General features: G+C 37.4%; 1 protein-coding gene and 1 long non-coding RNA gene across 2 annotated transcripts in view; one reads left to right on the top strand and one right to left on the bottom strand.

Annotated features, from left to right (window-relative positions):
* LOC143655600 (uncharacterized) overlaps positions 1-12505 on the top strand; it is a 58298-nt gene extending 45793 nt beyond the window's left edge. Inside the window, exons 2-3 of the long non-coding RNA XR_013162173.1 lie at positions 7226-7424; positions 11954-12505. This is a non-coding gene — a long non-coding RNA (uncharacterized LOC143655600). The remainder of the gene's footprint in view (positions 1-7225; positions 7425-11953) is intronic.
* Positions 1-19028, bottom strand: part of LOC143655597 (uncharacterized) — a 279241-nt gene that overhangs the window by 2011 nt on the left and 258202 nt on the right. The window lies entirely within an intron of this gene.

The following is a 19028-nucleotide window of genomic DNA, read 5'->3' as shown; positions in this document are numbered from 1 at the left end:
TTGGCCCCTGAAGGACTTCAGGATCTCCATGGAAAGCAGAGAAACTCAATGGAAGTGGTTTACCCAAGTTGCAGAGAACAGATCAAAAGGGAGCAGCCAGATCGAAAAAGGGAGCAAAACTGGGGTCATATACTATCTTGGTTGGCCAGGGCTACTATACAAAGTACCACAGACTATTTGGCTTAAACAACAGGAATTTATTATCTCACAGTTTTGGAGGCTAGAAGTCCAAAATTAAGATATCAGTAGGGACATGCTTTCTCTGAACTCTGCAGCGTGGAGGTGATTTACTGCCAATCCGCAGCTCAATCTCAGCCTCTGTCGATGGCCATCTCACTCTCTGTGTGTCCCCTACTGTCTCATAATTTTTCCTTCTTATAAGGACTCCAATTATATTAGACTAAGGCCCATCCTCCTTCATTTTGGCCCCACCTTAACTAATAACCTTCTCATAATCCAATTTACACAGGGCCTCACACCCGCAGGCCTGGGGGTACTAGCTGAGCATGTCTGTGGGGACGTGATCTGCTCCATGGCACGTGGCAATTGGAAGGATCAGCTGAGGAGTACACTGAGAATACTTCCTGAAGGTCCCCAAAGGAACCCTCAACTGAAGGAATGGAGGTGCTGCGATAGCAGATGGAAACAAGAGCCAGTAAAATAAATATTGAGCTTCTACAAGGTCTCAGCACTAGTAATAGAAAGGAATAGGTTCCCACCTTCAAGATTATTCACTTCCTTATGTCCAGATAGTGCATCATTCAGAAATATAACAGCGTGCCTCCTCCTCAGTCCTGATATGCTCTTATTATCTCAGACTAAAAGTTCCCATAAAAAAAATCATTAGTTAGAAAAGAGGGCATATCTTAGTGAATTATTACCATATAGAATAATCTATTTTAACCTAAAATGTATTTGTCAGATATTCTGAATAAACAACACCAAAATAATATGATCAAATAAGTCCACTCAAAAAGAATATTTTTGCTGCTAATTTCATTCTTCCAGTCCCAATAATAAAGAGTTTAATAAAAATTCAATCTTCTACAGAAGTCATACAGAATGTCTACTATAGCAAGATAATACTTGGCCTTGAATATTTTCAGGCCAAAGGAATATTTTTGATCCTCTCTGGTATAAAAATTCAGAGCTCACATCAAAAATGTGTCTGTTTCTGAAAATGTAAAACCCCTTTTTTATAGAAAAATGTGGTTCTTCTCACTAGTGCCCTTAAGCTGACACTGCAAGGATTAAGAATTGCATGCCACCAAAAATAGCACAGAGAAACAAATATTTAGTTGTGTTCATCTGGACAGTAAACGACCATAAGTAACATCTGTACCAACTCCTCAGAGTCCCCCGAGTCCTAGGGAGCTGTACTTGGCCAGCAGACCCTGGTGACAGCAGGCTGCCTGAAGTGGGTTTTGATGGATCTGTGGGCCTGCACTCATCAGCCGTCCTTCCCTGTCTAGCATAGTCAGCCGCCATTTGGTATTCTGTTGGGAAAGTCTGCCAGCCACAAGTTGCTGTATCATTGTACCAGGGCATGTCTCTGCTGCTATAAAAATTCTCATGCATATTTGTTCTGGATAGAAAGTTTATTGGAAGTGTGTCTCCTGAACTTCCTTTAGGTGCCCCTATGTGATCCATCCTTATGGTCCCTATGACCCACACTTATGGAAAAGTAGAAGAGCCCAAAGTAGGAGAAAAAAATGATAAGCACCCAAATTTTCAAAATAAAATGCCAGCTTTTTTATCTAAGATGTTTGAATTGCCATTCATCATCAAACTTTTTGGAATTCTTCAGAAACTTCTAAATATGATTTGATTGTAATCTAATCCTGCCACAGAAATAGTGGTACAAAAATAGAGTTCTACAGAGATAAAGGATATGAAGCCCAGACTCAAGGGATCCAATTACAGTGTTCATAACATAAAGGCCACATTAAATTGTAGGGGGCACACACCAGGTACCATGTGCCTAAGTAATATGGCTGCTGAGTAGGGGAGTCTCTGTCGTACTCCTATCGTGGTACTCCTGCAGTCCCAGTATTCCCACAATCAGAGATGCACCCTATGTTAGTTAGATTCAGTTGTCAACTTGGCCAGGTGAGCATACCTAGTCTTGTTGCTGCGGACGTGAACCTCATCTGTTGATAATTACATCTGCAGTCGGCTAGGAGGCGTGTCTGCTGCAATGAGTGGAAAGTTAGTTGCCTTTCCTCTAAAGAATTAACAAAATAAATCCCCTTTTATTAAAAGCCAATCCGTCTCTGGTGTGTTGCATTCTGGCAGCTAGCAAACTAGAACAAACCCCAACGTAAGACTAGTGTCCTTACGCATTTAGCTGAACTATTCCTATCCTTATTAACATACACTATCCCAGTTCATAACTGCTGAGTGATGAGCCAATGTTTTATGTAAACAGAGCGCGCACTCATCTCAGTTGTGAGATTTGAGGTGCTCCATGAAATTCGTGGTACCCAAAACTGTGTCCCTGACCTAAAAACCTCAATCTCTGAAATTCTACAACTGAAGACTCAACCTGTAATCCACTTTTAAATGAAAATGTTTCCAAAAGGTTTACGTGTTTTATTATCCTACACTAAAGAGATAATCATTTATCAGAACTGAATTCTCCAGTTGGAATTTGAGGCACCACGATCTGAAAGAGGAGAGAGAATTCTAAAAAAAAAGAATGATCAAATAAATGATGACTGAAACCCTGGAAAGAGCTTGCCTACTTCCTAAGTTGATTAGTTGCCCAGCCCACAGAGATAACCCAGCAGGTTAATATGCTCCTTTGATCACAAAGGCAGGAGAAACAGGGAAATGGCACAGGAGATGAGATGGATCCATGGGAACATCTGGCCACAGCAGATATTTTTACAAAAAAGTCTCCACTATGGAAAGACAGTGAATTGTAATAGAAAAGGGGGCAAGCCATGTTAAATCTCTGAGCCTCGGTTTCCCTATGTATAACATGTTGGATAGATCCCAACTATAGCCTCCTTTGAGCCTAGTGTAGATTAAATAAGAAAATACGTGGAAGCATTTTGAATGCCATTAACATTACTCAAAGGTAAAATATGTTGTACATAAAAGATTATTCTTACACTTGACAACAAATAAGAAGGCTTTTCCTGAATTCCTGCCTGGCTGATAATTTTCAAACATGAGTCCCTGCTGAGATTTTATGGCCCAAAGACTGCCTTGAATAAATCTATGCTGCCTCTTCTGCCATTATCATACATTTATCTTCTTTTCTTTGGGTTTGGCATGAAGAAGAAGGATGGGAGGGAAGGATGCTGCCTGCTTCCGGTTTCTCAGTCTCTCTAGAGCTGTCACTATAAGGGTTCCTTTCCACCACCCTCCCCCATCTGTTCTATCAACACATCTTTAATTGAATTTTGTAGGAATGCTGAGCACCAACATCCAGGTGAAGAAACTGAACTCAGAGAGAAAGAAATCATAGAAAAAGAATCACTGACGTGGAAGATGCTAGAAGCTGCCTTTGTAAAATAACCTTTGTGGTCAGGGCATCTGTTAACCATTTACATACATTGAATAGACTAGTGAAGACAGAAAACACCACTATCAATATGCAAATGCTTTGAGGAACTTATTTTGGAAAGGGGTTGATAGAAGAAGCAAAATGAGAATATAGACGTTTAAAGAATGAGTAAGGTAGACCAAAACCTTTGGAATCTGCACCATTCCTTCCAGGGATATTGGCAATTCAATTAGTTGGTCAAAAGAGTCATTAAATTTCTTGTGTGGTACAAGTTCTAGAAGTGAATATTGATCATGGCTTTTAAATTCTTTTTTATTAGCTTTCAAATGTAGAGCAATTGAAAATAAAATAACTATTCTATTCCATATATTTGCCTAATAATGGATATAGAGCCTCAATAATCACTACTGCTTTATTCAATAATGAACAGTGATACTAAAATATGTTTCCAAGTTTAAAGAGTATGACATAAATTTGAAAGTGATATAAATAAATAAGACTTTGAGAAGAATAAAAACAAAGAAAAATATACCAGGATAAATGATTTGTCAGCCAAAAACAAAACTAACATTTGTTGAACACTTACTATATCCAAAAGCTATATTTTGGCCTTTTGAATGCAATATTTTGATTATTCCTCTCATAAACACAATTAGAGAGAGAGTTTTAGTCCTATCTGGGAGATGAAGAAATTGAGACTCAGAGGCATTTTCCATGGTTACACAGCTGGAAAGTTAGGTAATTGGCATTCAAACTATCTCTAAGTACAAAGTTCTTTCAATATAATTACTTATTTTTAATGCAATGGGTTTCTCATCTACTTGTTGTAAGAATAATGGGTTCAACAATTTTAACATAGAGTACCCAAAGCCACAGAAGTTAGAAAGCACTCATAGCAAATGCTAAATGGCATTTCCAGCAATTATAGGGAAAATTTTAAATATGGTTATGTGCTGGTTTGAAATGATGTATGTACCCTAGAAAAGCCATGTTTTAATCCTAATCCCATTTTGTAAAGGCAGCTACTTCTTCTAATCCCTATTCAACAATGTATGTTTGAAACTGTAATTAGATCATCTCCCTGGAGATGAGATTTAATCAATAGTGGTTGTTAAACTGGATTAGCTGGAGGCATATCTCCATCCATTTGGGTGGGTCTTGATTAGTTTCTAAAGTCCTATAAAAGAGAAAACATTTTGGAGAATGAGAACTATTCAGAGAGAGCAGAGCAGAACGACATAGCCACGAGAAGCAGAGAGCCCACAAGCCAACAATCTTTGGAGATGAAGGAAAATGCTTCCTGGGAAACTTCATGAAACAGGAAGCCAGGAGAAGAAGCTAGCAGATGACACTGTGTTCACCATGTGCCCTTCCAGGCGAGAGAGAAACTGTGTTCACCATGTGCCTTCTCACTTGAGATAGAAACCCTGAACTTCATCAACCTTCTTGAATCAAGGTATCTTTCTCTGGATGGATGCCTTTGATTGGACATTTCTATAGACTTGTTTTAATCGGGACATTTTCTCAGCCTTAGAATTGTAAAGTAGGAACTTATTAAATTCCCCTCTTAAAAACCATTCCGTTTCTTGTGTATTGCATTCCAGCAGCTAGCAAACTAAAACAGGTTATTTTAGGGATAGATGAAGAAAAGACTTAGTGTGAAGATCAGTGAATACCTTCAATGAACACTTTCCAAGAAGTAAGGAAATATAGTCACCAGAAGCCATCAATACCCCAACAGATGGAAAAATAGTTTATACACAAGTACTAGGTAACACAACACTTGACATACCCTACACCAGTTTGAAGGGCAAACATCTAACTAAATGAAGGGAAATATATTTTCACTATAGAAAATAGAAGCCAGTAATCTCTATTTGAAATATTTCTCATTTTCTAAGGCTTTCCAAGACTTTAATTCCATATTTTAAAACAATTTGGACATATTAAGGGCAATTTGGAAGGCCTCAAGAGAAACTGGAAAGCTAGAGCACAGGAGATTTTCTATTCTCTTTTTGTTCTAGTTTTCTATAGTGTCTGTGGTATCGTTTTCTTTAGACTGTATCCCAGCTCTTCATAATGAAGTCAGAAAAAAATTAATAAAATAAAAGATGAATTTTAAAACCTGAAAAATAAGGCAAGTATGAGGAGAGTGAAAATCAACTGTGGGAAACTGATAGACATGCCCGAACTATGAGACAGGAAATGCCTCAAATTTTATTAATTTCAAAGCAATTGTCATCTTTCTTCAGAGATTAAACATATAATGTCCACATGTAAAAATTAAGTGAAGAAATGAGAAAATAATCTGTAAAAGACAAAATGAAACCCAAACCTTTTTATTTTGAATAGTCAGATCATTTGTGTTCAAGATGCTTTGGGTAAAGAGTTATGTTATCTACAAAATTACCTCTTTTCAGTTAGTCTGAACTCTGATACATGTAAAAAATGAAAATGAAAATCAGCTCAGTTCTCTGTTCTGCTTTGAGAATAAAAAACGAAGCACTGATAACATGCTATAAAATGGGTGGCCCTAAAAGGCGCATGCTAAGTGAAAGAAGCTAAATGCTTTAGACCATTTATTGTATGATTCCATTTAAATGAAATGCCTAGAAAAAAACCAAATCCACAAAGAAAAGAGATTAATGGTTGCCTGAAGCCGGAGAGGAAAATGGAATGACTGGCAATAGGCACAAGGTTTCTTTTGGGGGTAAGACAAAGATTCCAAAATTAGATTATGGTGTTGGTTGCATAACTGCAAATTTACTAAAAATCACTGAACTGTACACTTAAAAGAGTAAACTTCAGGGTATATAAATTATGCCTCAATAAAGCGGTTACTTTTCTAAAGTAAATTCTATCAAATACCAGTTTAAGTTCTGAAAGGGTCCTTCCTAATGTGTTTGTAAAAGTAATGTTAGTTCTCTGACCAGAAAATTTTCTTCCTGTCATTTCTTATGAGAGGGAGATTCAATGGAGTAGTATTTATATCTCATTTCTCTCTGAAATTCTCCTTACTCCAGTCAAAAGAAAAATCTCTGCTAAAGCCAGGAGCCTCTGAAACCACCAGCTTTTCATCTTTTCTTATAACGCTAAAAATAGCCTAGAAAAGGATCAAATTTAGAATGAGTCATATTCTGGACTAGGAGAGTGAAGTCTAACCCCACACATGAAAATTTTATTTCAAGTTAATTTAATTGTTCTAAGAGTACTTTGGGACTATAAGCACGCTAAAAAAAATCAGGTTTGTGAGTTTGTGATTCATAAACTTACTTCTCGAGTTTTCAGAACTTGAAGACATGCTTTCCTGGACCTGAAAGGGATTTTTGCATCTCATTTTTATATTATGAGCCATATCAGGTTGGGTTAGTCAAGCTCATTAAAGAGAAATCTCCTGGTTGTAATCGAGCAATCACAGAACCAATTTGAGCAGAAATAAGTTTGATAGTAACGGAAAAAACTCTCTTACCTTTGTGGTTTTAAAGGAAATTGTATATACAGACACCATTACTCCCACCAACCAAACTAGTCTACCCAAAAGACATTTTGCATTCTATGATGAACAACCCCAAAAAGACATGAATATTTTCATGTCTAGAGGGAAAAATACATTCCTTGTAATTAATGCAATTGTTCTACAACAATAAAATAAGCCTGCAATACTATATAAGAAATGTAATGTTAGTGATTAAATTTACCATTTTTTCATAGGTTGAAGAATAAACAGAAACACGTAAGAATAGGAATGGGCCAGAACTGGAGATGGGATGGACATTACAGAGATACTGGACACTGAGGTTGACAAGAGGCTTTGGACACAGCCAGGGGAACTGCTTCTAAGTCAAGCAACTGACTCCCAACTGACTTGAACCACACTCTTCATTAATGCACATCTACAGCCCTTTTGAAGGTAAACCTCCTTCCAAACCTCCAGCTCCAGCTGGGAGAAAAGTGCTTTCCAGGCCTCCTGGGCAATGGATTCCCTAAGATTTCTTCCCATTGACCCCCTGGATTAAGACTGCTGTTAGACTTCATAGTCTTCTCTGTATTATAGTCTCATTTTCTTAAGTTAATACTCATTCTCACATCGTTTTTTAAAACAATAGGTGCATAGAAGGTAAACCTGCTGAGTCCATATATAACTGGAAATATCTCTAGAATGCCTCACATTTGATAATGTGGCATTATAGCTTCAAACCATTTCCCCTCAACTCACACAGGACTGCTCAGTGGCGGCTCAGCATCCAGTGTATTTAGTGAGCAGTCTGGGGACACTCTGATTCCCATTCCTTTGTTGGTAACCTGTTTTCACTTAGAATAGTCTCATTGTCTTCAGTGGTTTAGAATCTCACCAAGAGGCCATCAGCACTTACTCAAATCACCTTTTCAGCCTGAAATTTCGAATTTTGCATCATCTTCCAGGGGACCTATAACTTTAATTTTTCTTTGATCTCTCTCTCTCTCTTTCTATCACTGTCTCTGAAAATCCTATTAGATAAAAATAATGGACCACTCATTTTGATCCTCTATGCCTCATATTTTTTATCTTATATTTTCTTTCTTTGTATCTTTTAATTTATATTTCAGAATATTCCCTTGACTTTCCTTCCAGCCCTCCTATTGAATAAATGTTTTTATTTCAGCAAGCAAATTTTTAAAATTTAAGGATTCCATTTTCTATTTACTTCCTTTTCATAGCAGCATCCTCATTTTTAAGAATACCATATGGATTCAGATCCCTCTGAGAACTGAATTACAACATTTTTTTAATGATTTTCTGGTTCATGAACTTCTCTGACAGGCACATTTGTTTGATTTCTCTGTGTTGTTGGCTTGATAGACATGTTGGAAGGGTCTTTGACTGTTGATATTTATGAGTGATAACTAGGTTAATATCAGTGGCTGAAAGGAGATACCTATGCCATTAGATAGGTCGATTTCCTACCACAAGTCTTTACCCACCATGGAGGAGCTGTTGGCAGACTCTGTGATTATGGTCAGGGAAAGCCCGATAGCAAGTTCACTCTGCTTTCCATGCAGAGTGAAATAAACCAGTTGTTGAGAGACTCTATTCTCCAGCATGTATGTTCCAATTAGGAATACTCAAACTAGACCGTTTTAGGTAGATGATCTCATTTCTGTACAAAGCAAAGCTGAGCTTCCAGCCTGGAGATAAATGCTGTGGTTGCCAATCTGAGAGACAGCAAGGGAAATCACATGCTCCAGCACCAGGTATTCTATGGGGCAAGGAGGGAGGAAGGAGGGGAGTGGACAGTAAATAAGAGCTCTGGTCCAGTTGTTTTGCCTATAGTCCTTTAATTAACTCCTTTGTGAAGTGCCCCGCAGCACAATGCTGTTCTGTGCTTGCTGACTTAGAGCAGGTCCGGGACTCCTGGGAAGAGAAAAGCTACCACCTCAGCTGTAGCCTTTTCTTGTGCATGTCCTGCGCAGCTACCTTCAATTTTGTGCTCTGTCTTCTAATTCCCATCCATCAGAAATCCATCAAGTAGTCCATGGGTCCCAGCCCTACTCCATTCTCATGCCCACACCTCATTTTCCATATTTATTTTATTCACCCCCTTCATAGGTGTATAGCACATTTCAGGGCAATTTGAGTAATTAAGGAAGGTAAATAAAAATATTGTTATTCCCAGCATATCAAAGCAGAAAACTATATAAATATTTTGAATTATGCAATTTGAGGAGGTTGTTTGGATTTATTTTTGGTGTTGTGTTGTTGTTTTTGTTGTTTGATTTGGTAGAACTGTGGAATAATATATAATCCCAGAAAAGATTCTGAAGATAGAATAACTTTAAGTAGATATTTTATTCAATTATATTCTTGTCACCCTACTTTGTTCCAAAATGTTACCAACAGTACATTTAATACATGATAAAACAGAATTTAAAAGAGGAGAAGTTAAGAAAATTGGGTTTAGGGATTGTCAATAGAGTAGATATAATAGCAATATAAAAGACAAGAAGAAGCCAGAAATGAGTTTAGCTCAGCAAGTGCACTCTGTAAGGTGGAATCGAATTTTTTTTTTTTTATTTGTATTTTTTGCATGGGCAGGCACCGGGAATCGAACCCAGAGTTTTCTAGTTACCAATGCACAGAAAACAAAAACTCTTTGTTACGTATAGCTCCATTTTCATAAGATTGAAATAAACCAGTTGTTGAGAGAAAAAAATATATTTCTGTTAAATTTTATTTCAGGCAATGTAGCAAATATATTCAATAATAAACAGCTATAATTTTCATTTAGGAAAGGCACATAGAATTAGAATAACTAGGAAAAGAAACAATTACCCATGTACCTTGGGAGAATAACAAGGGATGTCTATTAGAAATTAAGTGGTAATTCTAAAGGAACTTTAATACACTCTTCCATTATCACCGTCCTATGTTTTCACTACACAAAATTACCCAATATGGAAATCTTTGGTTAGAAGATCTTGGAAGTCCTCTAGTTCTATTCTCTATTTGTTACATACTCTAACAAGCAGTTAGGGAAGCTCATTATTTTCCAAGGCAATCTATTCCACTCTTTTGGCAATTCTAATTATTAGACATTTTCCCTGATATTGAATCAATATATAATCCCATTTTGTAGATCTTACCCACTGGTTCTATACCTTGATTCTGGAGTTACATAAAATAAGCCTCACTGTTCACCATATAACAGGGAACACACAATGTTTATAGACAGCTAGCATGTTACCCCACCTCTCCATGCTAAATATTCCCAAGTTCTCTCAGTTATGAAGGAGCTCAGAGGAAAGTCATTACAAACAGACGCTGTTTCTCCCATAGCCAGGGTTCATGGGTCCAGAAATCAAGGGAGAGAAATGGGAGTGGCACCACTCACTATTGTCCCTAGTGATCCACTAGAAAATTTTTTATTCTTGTTCCTGCAACCTTGAGCTCTGCTGGTCTACAGATCTTCGTTCGAGAAGGAGGAGTGTTTCCACCTGGAGACACAATAACTATTCCATTGAACTGGAAGTTAAGACTGCCACCTGGTGACTTTGGGCTCCTCAAGCCTCTGAATCAACAGGCAAGGAAGGGAATTATTGTACTAACTGAGGTGACTGATGCTGACTATTAAGGGAAATAGTACTACAACTACACAATAGAGGTAAAGAAGAGTTTGCCTGGAATACGGGGAATCCCCTAGGGCATCTCTTAGTACTACAATATCCTACAATTAAAGTTAATGGAAAACTGCCACAACCCAATCCAGGCAGGACTTCAGGAATGAAGGTGTTCTGATTTGCTAGGTGCCAGAATGTGATGTACTAGAAATGGAATGGCTTTTTAAAAGGGGAATTAAGTTGCTAGTTTACAGTTCTAAGGCTATGAAAATGTCCTCAATTAAAGCAGTCTATAAAAATGTCCAATCTAGGGTACATGGGTGGTTCAGTGGTAGAATGCTTGCCTTACATGCAGGATACCCAAAAAAAGAAAAAGTCCAATCTAATGCATCCAGGTAAAGAGGTAAAGATACCTTGGTTCAAGAAGGCCAGTGACATTCAGGTTTTCCCTCTCAACTGGAAGGGCACATGACAAACATAGCGATGTCTGCTAGCTTTCTTTCCAGGCTTTTTGTTTCATGTCACTTTCCTGGGGGCATATTCCTTCTTCATCTCCAAAGGTCTCTGCTTGCATGGGCTCTGGCTCTTGTCATTCTGAAGCTTTCTCCTAAATTCTTTCTCTTTTAAAGGATTCCAGTAAATTAATCAAGACCCGCCTGGAATGGGTGGAGTCACATCTCCCTCCAATGAAAGGTTAAAATTCACAATTGGATGAGTTACATCTTCCTGGATATAATCTAATCAAGTTCCATCCTGTAGTGCTGAATAGGGATTAAAAGAGAATGACTGCGTCCATGAGATTGGGTCAGGATTAAAATATGGCTTTTCTAGGGTATATAATCCTTTCAAACCAGCACAGAAGGTTTGGTCACATCACCAGGCAAAGGACCATGGCCAGCTGAGATGCTTGCTGAGGGTAAAGGGAGCATGGTGCAGGTAGTAGAAGAAGGTAGTAATAAATATGAACTATGACCATGTGATCAGTTACAGAAATAAGGACTGTAATGGTATGAATATTTTTTCCTTGTTTTGTTATGAGTATGTTTAGATTTGTACATAAAACAAATATCTTTTTCTTCTATATCTTATCCCCTTTATATGGCATAAGTTGTATCGCTCATATTATAGTATTTAAGTTATATGATCTGAAGTTTACAAGTGAATATTCCCAAGAACGCGCACCCTATTCTGGTGAGATTTAGTGCATTTCTGGTTGTATGCAGGACAGTTGAATTTTGTTGTTTAAAAACTATGTCTGTTATTGTTTTGTATCTAGAGATTAAGCATGGTTTAAGGTGATGTGCAAAGCTGCCAAGTTAACAAGGGGTTGTCTGTAATGTTTAGGTTTGTGTGTCGACTTGGTGAAATGATGGTGCCCAGCTGTCTGCTCAAGCAAGCACTGGCCTATCTGTTGCTGCAAGAACATTTCATGGACTTAAATCATCAGCAGTTGGCCAAGAGGAGTGTCTTCAACAATGACAGATGTTTAATCTAATCAGTTGAAGGCGTTTAAGGGAGAGCTGATCACTTCAGCAGTCAGAAAAGAGAACTTTCATCTCTACTTCAGCCAGCCAGCCTCTCCTGGAGAATCCATTGAAAACCTTCATCAGAGTTGCCAGTTTGCAGCCAGCCCTACAGAAGTTGGAATCATGCATTCCCACAGTTGTGTGAGACACTTTTATAAAATCTCACCATATCTATGGAGATCTCTGGTTATTCTGTTTCCCTAGAGAACCTTGACTATCACACCTTCTGAGTCTGCTAACACAATGGAAGAAAACTGGCATCAAGAAAACAAGAAAATAACATTGGTAAATGAGAGACAGCCTATGCACATTTTATAGAATACCTTTTAAATTTCAGCTTCTGAAAACTAGATTCTTGGGTCTTCATTTATAAGAGGATTTTTTAGAAATAAAACAGAATGGCCAAATACCCTTATTTGCATAAGTAAACATTATATGTGAATTACTACAGCATCTATTCTTTTTCTATATTTTCTGAAAAGGTTATTGGTAAGTTTTTAGTGCTAAACATTTTTTAAAAGAAAAGGGCAAAGCATTTATTTAAAGTTTTCTTTAAATAAATTTCTTTCCTAAATTTTCTAAAGTAGGATCAACTAACTGTTCAGGAGTTGAGGAATAACTAAACCATTGTTGAACTCTATTTTTTTAAGATGCATCTGGTTCTATATAGGAAGAGTGCTCTTTGAATCCAAAATGAGCTCCTCTCATATAGATGGGAAAATGAAAACTTAACTACTATTTTAGATCTCATTTACAAAATAAGCATGCTTTTGAACTACTTATAACATCTCCAAAACAACAGATCTAAGAAATCAAACTTATTTCCATTTTTTAAGCACACTTTCTAATAACATATAGTGTACAATAAAAAATTAAAAATTGAGTTAAACTCAATTGTCCATTCAAAATAATCCAAAATGCCTGGTATCCTCCAATGTCTGGCATTTTGTGCTGGCAAAACAGGTTCACCGGATTCTCAGATGGCTGCCCACCTCCACCCTCCAGGCCACAAGCCCACAATCCAAGGATCACTGCATTAAAAACCATCCTTTGTCCTTTTCACTCTTTCTCGCTTTACCTTGTCTCTTGGTAAATCATTGAGGCTTATAAGATCCTTATTTAATTCTCTGTGGAATACGAAATAAGAGTATTATAAAAGAATTCAAAAGAGGAATCAATTTGAATGCTTCCATGGAGAAAATTGGATATTATTTAAAGTGTCAAGGAGCAGAGCTGAATCTAAGTACCTATGATCCCTGACATTTACAAACTCAACTAGAGACCCATCACTTTCTTTTATAATATAAAACTTTTCTATCCTTAATATCAATGCCCAACTAGACACTGATAAACAGAAGCACTTAGTGGAAAATATACTAAATTATCCTGTTCTTTGACAAATGAACAGGTATTAGTGTCAGCCCAATTTGTAGTCAGCCAGTTTCACAACTTCCCAAGATTAAAGGTAGAGTTATACATGGATGTTCACAAGAAGCCCCCCTTGGTTCTGCCCATGAAGAGATGTGAAGAGACTGAGAAAATACCTAGGGTATTCATTCCGGAATGAACCTTGATGTGTAATCAACATACATTGTAAACAGGAGAGTGAGGCATTGATATTTGCCCATTTTATTTAAATAATAGTATTTATCCTATTGAAACTTAATACCTCCCCTGGTTAATGACTAAGGAGATACAAATCTTAATTTGGCACAAATGATTTATGATATAATACTTTAAATGGCAAAATATTGCAGTCATGGAAAAGAAAGATTTTTCATGACCAACTCTTTAAGGGTACTGTCAATTTATCTTCTCCGTTTCTCATCTTCTTCTCTAGCTGTTCACTCACAGTTCCCAAATCAATGTAATCATAATAGAATTGATTCTCATTTGTAACTCTGGGGTTGTTCTATAAGAAATCCTCCTATCAATTTAAAAATAAAATGTCAGTACTCTTAAGAATATGACTGAAGAAAACAGAGACTATCTCACGAATGACACAATCTCATATTTAAAAGATGCAATAGCTCACAGAGCCTGAGGGAAAAAAGCAATTTTTAATCTCATAGTATTGAATTTTTAAGTGGGACCCGATTCATCTGGCCCTTGCTTTCCTCCTTGTTTGCTTACCCTGTGCCCATCTACCCACTTATTCAAATCCACTTTTTCTCCAAAAGCCCTGAAGATCTTGCTTCATTTGTCACTGTTCTAGTTTGCTAGCTGCCGGAATGCAATATATCAGAAACAGCTTAGGCTTTTAGAAGGGGAATTTATTAAGTTGCAAGTCCACAGTTCTAAGGCTGTGAAAATGTCCCAACTAAAGCAAAGCTATAGAAACGTCCAATCTAAGGCATCCAGGGAAAGATGCCTTGGTTCAAGAAGGCTGATGAAGTTCAGAGTCTCTCTCTCATCTGGGAAGGCACATGGTGAACATGGCAGTGTCTGCTAGCTTTCTCTCCAGGTTTTTTTGTTTTATGAAGCTCCCCCAGGGGCATTTTCCTTCTTCATTTCCAAAGGTCTCTGGCTGTGTGGGCTCTACAGTTCTCCTGGCACTCTCCAAAATGTTTCCCTCTTAAAGGGCTCCAGCAAGCAACCCCATCTTGAATGGGTAGAGACACTCCTCCATGGGAATCATCTGATCAAAAGTTATTACCCACAATTGGGTGGGTCACATCTCCATGGGTAATGAAAAAACTCCCACCCAAAAATATTAATTGAGGATTAAAGGGCATGGCTTTTTGGGGTCCACCACAGATTCAAAACCAGCAGTCACAATAGCCTCTTTGCTATGTCTCTTGAACACTGTAAAGAAAAGCTATAGGAAGGGAGAAAATAATTTGCATTATCTCATTTGATCCCAACAATAGATCTCTAATAAGGGGGAGAGGGAAAGAGAGAGTTGGGAGTGGGGGGAGGGGAGGAGGGAGGGAATTATGGTCATACTTATTTCTTATGGAAAGGGAAGCTTAGCAACTAAGAGAATTGCCTTGAGCTAGAAAGTTGCAGAACAAGGACCAGAGTCTATCTTCTGAACTCTGATTTAACTCTCCTTCCACATAATCATGAGCCCTTTCTACAAATGCCCAGGCTGCTAATGTCCATTTCTAAATTTCTTATACTTCTTCTCATCAGAAGGGAAGGGAAAAATCCTGTTAAGATTAAATATTCAGAACATGAAATACTTCATACAATTTGAGGGTACATAATTTAAGCTTCCAAAATCTGATAGGACAATTTCAACGAGCAAGAGAAGTCTGTTCTAGTTTGCTAGCTGCTGAAATGCAATATGCCAGAAATGGAATGGGTTTTAAAAAGGGGAATATAATAAATTACTAGTTTACAGTCCTAAGGCCGAGAAAATGTCCCAGTTAAAGCAAGTCTATAGAAATGCCCAATCTAAGGCATCCAGGGAAAGATACTTTGATTTAAGAAGGCTGATGAAGTTCAGGGTTTCTCTCTCAAGTGGAAAGGCACACGGTGAACACAGTCAGGGTTTCTCTCTCAGATGGAAGGGCACACGGCAAACACGGCATCATCTGTTAGCTTCCTCTTCAGCTCCCTGGGAGGTATTTTCTGTCTTCATCTCCAAAAGTCGCTGGCTGGTGGACTCTGCTTCTCGTGCCTCCATTATTCCGCTCTCTCTGAATCTTTTCTTTTCTTAAAAATGTTTCCTCTTTTTATAGAAGTCCAATAAATTCCCAAAAAATTCAAGACCCACCCAAATGGGTGGAGACACATCCCCACCTAATCCATTTTAACAACCACTCTTGATCACTCAAGATCACCTCAAGATATGACTCCCTAACTCACATCTCCAGGGAGAGGATCTAATTACAGTTTCAAACATACAGTACTAGGGATTAGAAGAAACAGCTGCCTTTACAAAATGGGGTTAGGATTAAAACATGGCTTTTCTAGGGGACATACATCCTTTCAAACCAGCACAAAGTTAATACACTGCTATTACTTGAATTTGTGTCAATTTCTTTTTTCATTTTCTGCTCAGATATTATTCCAAATACTTAAGGTTCATAATATTTTAATAATTACATTTCTGTGTTCTATTCAAAACTGGTCATAACTAACACAACACCATCCAATATCATTTCTTTCATGATCAAGCTCATGTTGTGAAAATAGACCATGAACTAAACCTGGATATAAAAACTGCCTTCTGTGTCCCACACAAAATAGCTACCATATTTGGAAAGCTTGCTTCACCTAGGCAACATCATTCAATAATATCAAAGAGAAGCACTGCTTCTCATTCAAAAATATCAAAGACAAGCATATATACCCATTTATGTCAATTTTAGCATATACAAAGCTTTAGAAGTATGCAAAATTTGAAATTTTTTTTTAAAAAAGATCAACATGAGCAACTCAAACCACAAAATGCTTGAAAACTTAAATCTGAAACACTAACAGATTTAACCAAGTATTATCAGAGCGAGAACTACTAATAAGCAGAGACTAAAGCCCACAGTGACATTAAATCTTTTACTTTTTCTTTTTAATTCATAGCCTGATCATCCAGAGATGTGCTACTTATACATTATTATTCAGTACAATCACATCAACTTCATCCTTTAGCAATGACCTTATGATAAGAAATTAAGCACTTTGAAATAGCATTTGTAATTAATCCATTTCCATGAGATTGCCATGTCAAATATCACAAGAATACATGTAATGACCTTTTGAAGCTTAAAACCCCCCAGTCACAGTTCACTTAAAACCATATAAAGTATTATCACAATCTAATAAGCAGCATACAAATTGCTAGGTGACCCCTGTGTATTATGTTCATTCATTTATTCATTCATTCAACAAACATTATGGAATATGTCAGTGTTCCAGGCACCACTCTGTTGGTGTCTGGAGCAACAAGGAAGTAAGGCCATGCCTGCACGCTGAAGGTTCTCGCTCCAGATTAGACAGGTTTGTTTCAAAAAATGGATATATGTATAGGGTCAGGGATCTTGGAAGCACAGAATCAGGAGCAACCAACTTTGTATTAGGGAAATGGGTAAGACAGCCTCAACAATTTGTATGACCAAGATTTTAAAGGGCTGGTAGGATATCTCTACACACAGAACAAGAAAGATTCCAAATAGAAGAAAACAGCATGTGCTACACACAGAGGCATGTCTAGAGAATAACAAGCAATGCAGGTAAAACAGACATGACAAACTCTCCAAAGCCTCCCCCACCTTTCTTTTAGAACAATGGCGAAGGTAAGACAGTGGAAAGAAAGTGGCCAAAAACCAAGTTAGAAAAGTAAATCTGGCACAGATTGTGCAGACCCTTGTCTGCCATGGCAAAGCAGTTCAAAAGGATTTGGGTTTTATCCAGATAATAGGAAGCCACTCAAAGTTTCTAAACTCGGAGCCACATGATAAGATACACACTTTAGAAAGATAAGTTTGGGGACAGGTACAGAGAATGGAAAGTAGTGATGAGAAAGTGGAGATAAAGAGACTGATTAAATACTATTGAGCTAGACAAAGCACAGGCTGGAATAAAGACAGCAGTTGTTACTAAGGCAGTGGTGGAGGAGGGGAGGGGACAGATTAAAGAGATATTTAGCAGACAGACTTCAAAGTAAGATGGTAGTGAGTTAATTAAGTGAGTAACTGGGCATAGATTGTGAGCCAGAGAATGGCATCAAGTTTTCTGGCTTGACTGGCTTAGTGAATTAGCTATTTCTGAGATAGGCATTCCAGTAACCAAGGTAAGAAAATGAAAACATTTTGAGGGAAGAAAGAATGTAGAAGATATCAGTTGCGAAAACATCAGGGCGCTTATTAGGAAAATGCAATCTCAGTGGAAAGAAAGGTAGGATTGGCACGGTGGAGGGAGTGGAGGGTAGAAGCAAAGATTAACAGCAAATAGGAGCCACTTACAATCATGTTACTTCATGGAAGTGCCTAGGAAGAGCATATAAAGTATAAATAAAATATTTTAAAAATCGTCTTTAGCTCCTTTTCAGATATTTTCTATTGCAATGTGAAAGGTGCAATTCAAACAGGAAAGTATCCAATATTTAATAACCTCACCTGCCTAGCAAAGGAATAATTAAATAGAAATGCATTCTATGCTGCCAACATTAGCCACTTTACTATTTAACTCATTTATTGCTAGAGCAAGATGCAGGGAATGGAAGACCAAAAGAATAATGTTAATAATTATATAAATAAGTAACCAAAAGTCCCCCAGTCAAGGTTGAAGAGAACATAATTCAAGAAATGTAAAATTATATAACATTAATAATACCTTGATTGTTTTAAGAAGGTATGGAGTTGGATAATAATGATAATGGTGGGTTACATTTATTTATTGTTACTAGGAGTAACATTAAACACTCTGCTAAACACTTCATATATATTAGTTCAACTAATGCTCATAACAAACTTAGTAAGTTAGATATTATTACAATTCCCATAATATAAATGAAATAACTAAGATCTATAGAGATTAAGTACCTTACCCAAAGTTACAAAATGCAGAAATGGAATAACTGAAGTTTGAATTCAGTAGTATTTAACTCCAAGGTTCTTGCTCTTAGCCACTGTATTAGACTGCCTGGTCCTGTCAGTGTTAAAACAATTCCTGATTGTTACATTCAGCTCTCCTCATTGAGCAGAAGGAACAAGTCAACTCTCACCACTTCTATTCAACACTGTACCAAAAGTTCAAGCCAGGGCAATTAGGCAAGTAAAAGAAGTAACAGGCATCTGAATTTGAAAGGGAGAAGTAAAGCTGGCTTTTTTTCCATAGGTCTCATGAACTAGTTTGCTGGTTTGAAGCTGTTATGTACCCCCAGAAAAGGCCAGGTTCTTTTAATCCATTCCTGGGCGCAGACCTGTTGTAGGCAGAATCTTTTGGTT

This window comes from Tamandua tetradactyla, chromosome 14, assembly GCF_023851605.1.
Source record: "Tamandua tetradactyla isolate mTamTet1 chromosome 14, mTamTet1.pri, whole genome shotgun sequence".
Taxonomy (NCBI): Eukaryota; Metazoa; Chordata; class Mammalia; order Pilosa; family Myrmecophagidae; genus Tamandua; species Tamandua tetradactyla.
This window is presented reverse-complemented; position numbering and strand designations above follow the sequence as displayed.